We start from the raw sequence: 3,502 nt of genomic DNA on the forward strand, positions 1-3,502 counted from the left end.
ATGAACTTAATGGATTAAGTCCTTAATGGGTTAAGTAAGAAACAATTAATCCTAATCGTCATTATATGTGAAAACCCCTAATTTCACTTGGCCCTTAAGTTGGGCTTCTCTATTGGGCTTTGGTGATTGGGCCAGTAATGGACCATCTAAGAACAATCATATGGACTAGAATAATTGGATGGGCTTTAGGGTAAGGCCCATGAGAGGGTTTTGGCCCAATTTGGAAAAATTGGGCCATAGGTGGGCCATAATTGGGCCTTTATGATTATGAGATATTGAGTCGTTAGCAATATCAAATGTTTGCACAGGACTAAATGGTTGGACCTTAGAATAATACCATGTAAAGGTTTGGACCCAATTAGGAAAATTAGGTCATATATTAGGCTTTTACTCATAGTTGACTTTTGGGCCTTTGGATTGGGCCTTGGGTTTTAATCAAGCTAAGATAGGGGTAAAACATTCTTTTACCTCAAGCATGGACTTATGGGTATATGTTGGAACCTAATTGTTGATTGGGTGTTATTTTGATGATTGACAGTTCGAGAACCTGTCATCCGTCAACTAGAGTTTTGTCTACGGGACATCAACAGTGTGAGGTGAGTTACCTTCCAGTAGAAATGGGTCTAAGGCCATAACGTCGACCCACTAGTAGGAGTTGTTTGATAGATGATTGTCTTTGTGATATTCATCTAGGTTTGTTAGTACCTGATATGCTTATGTGCTAGCATGATATAAAATTATGTGTTAGTAGGTAGTAGGGGAATAGTCCCCATGTACGGTCGTAACTACCGAAGGGTTGGTCGAGCACCCCAGATATTCCTGACATTATGTTTATGCTATGTTATTATATGGTAGTAGTAGGGGTGAAATATTCCCCGTAGCCGATTGAGATAAACCAGAGGGTAGGTCGACACCCTAGAATTGCCAGACAGGGTAGGTCGGGCACCCCAAAATTGTCAGACAGGGTATGTCGGGCACCCCAGAATTGTTCGACAGTATGTTTGTTATGTGGTATGTGGTATGATGGGGGAACTCACTAAGTTTCGTGCTTACGGTTTTCAGTTTTGGTTTTAGGTACTTCGTTTTCAAAGGAAATGAGCCGGCGATCGCAGTGCATCACACCATGTTCTCCGCACATGAGATCTTTGGGATTACATTCTGATATTGCTTTGTGATAACATGCTTTGATTATTGACACTTTGGTTTTGACATGAGAAGTTTTATGGATGTTTTTATACTGTTGGTTTTATAATAACCTAATTAAAAATAAAAAATTTTGTCTTGAATTTTGGAATGTTACACAACGGATAAGGGTAGTATAGTAATTTTAATAATTAATAAATTAAATGTCCAAAATTATAACTCTATATTTATTGAATGAAATGGTAAAACCCCATATTATTAGCTACCATTCTTCCGATTTATCTCTTCGTTCTTATCGATCATCCTCACATACCATTTTCTCTCTCGCGTTGTTCGTTATTGTTCCTCCAAAATCCAACACTAGTTTCCGAAATCTATGGCTGTCGTCACTGATCATCAACGATATGGACCTTCACCAACACACACCACTCATGACTCACCAACGACATGTTGCTTTACATCCTGATTCCCCCACCTTCGCCGCTCTGCATCTTGATTTTTCCACCTTTTGGTTTTGCATCATAGTAGGTAAATATAGTTAACAAGAAAAATATTAATTTAGTGTAGATTTTTCTTTCTACTACTGGTACCTCGTCTCTCGTATTGCAGAATTTTAAGGAAAATCGGCTTACATGTGAAACCTAGTAATTGACAAATGGCACTTTCTCCGCCGAGTGCTTTTGCAGGATTGAGACTTCCCATGATCGGGACTGTTATCTTGGACCCCATTCCTCCGTTTTCAACTTAAATCATAATTGGAAGAAACTACAAGGAAGAAACTGCAAGGAACAAAGGCTGCTAAAAAAGTAGTTCTAATTCACAAGGATTATTTTTTATTCTTCCAATTTAAGGTAAAATTCCTACATCTCATAGAATATGGATCCATTCCACTTGTTTTCATAGTATTTTTGGTTTTGTATTGTCATGCGTGCTAGAAACTCATCTCTTTTTGTGCCTTGAAATGTCATTGTGTGTGATGAAAATCTAGCGTTTGTAAAAGAATTACTAGTGTAGTTGATTAAATCATGACATGTTAAGGAAATGATGAACAATAGGCATACAAATAGTGTTATTATAATTATATTTATGTTATCGAATTTTCTATTTCTGCAAGATGACATAAGGAATAATTTAGGTGTTTATCGGCAATATGACATCATCTTCCATAATTGGTTGTAGAAATTTTTTTTCGCATACCACTTTTTGATTCTCGCATCATGCATGGCAGATCGATTCTGTATGGAATTATAAGTTTTCATCTCATTAATAGATAAATCAATGCATCTTTCTATTGAGTATTGTTTCCTTTATTTATATCTTATTCGAGATGCTTAAATCAACATGTTTTCAACTTTTGATTGATATTCTTACGGATGATAATTCGATTTCAATGTTGACTCTTCTGAATAAGGTATTTATTTCTTGGTTTATATTTCTAGTAGTTTAGGTTTTTTGGCTTGCGTTCCTATTTTTGTAAGACAGTGTTTATTGATAATTTTGATATTTCATATGAAATTGCTATCGATCGATTTAAGTAACACGATATATGTACTTATAGTACATATCAATATTTAAGTGTTTGGTTCAGTGATATTTTATTTCCCAAGGCAAGCAGTGGTGATCCAGAAAAAAAATACATTGGGGTCAATCTTATATAAAAATAAACAAAATTTTGAAAGTAAAAAATTTCAGAAATTTGAGATTTTTTTGGAGTTTTTTCTGTTAAAAATATTACAAAAATAGTTTTTGTTTTTTCAACAAAAGTAGATGCCAAAAGGGATAATTTCAGCAAAATATGAACTAGTTTAGTAAATTGGAGATTAGAATCAACTTTTAAGCTACATTGTGGATGGGCCACTGAAGGCAAATATATGATGGTGAGAAAAGGGAATTTTGATAAAGAGTGAATACGTACAACAAGTTTGAAGAACAATTGTTAAATTTAATTTAGTATTAGATAGTTAGTTCTTTAGATTTTACCTTATGATTTAGTCATACTTTAATATATGTACAAGTTGTTTGATTAAACATACTATATTATATATTATGAACTGGAAAATTATATTTATCTCCAATTAGGTGAGAAATGTTTTTTTGTTTACATAAATGCATATGTGCACAATTATCTCCAATTAACTGTGAAGTGTCTTTTTTGTTTGCATATGTGCACATGTACATAGTAGTGTATGTGCATATCTGTGTGTTGCAAGTGCATATATTTGAAAACTGTATCACACTTTCAATCTTCAGGTTTGTAAATTTTTGCATAATTTGAAACCCATGAGTTTCATTTTTTCAATATCTTTTAATATTATATTAGGTTTTGTTGGCTAATATTTGAACATTGAGAGAAAAAGGT

Source organism: Lactuca saligna, chromosome 1, assembly GCF_052625555.1.
Source record: "Lactuca saligna cultivar CGN05327 chromosome 1, ASM5262555v1, whole genome shotgun sequence".
NCBI lineage: Eukaryota > Viridiplantae > Streptophyta > Magnoliopsida > Asterales > Asteraceae > Lactuca > Lactuca saligna.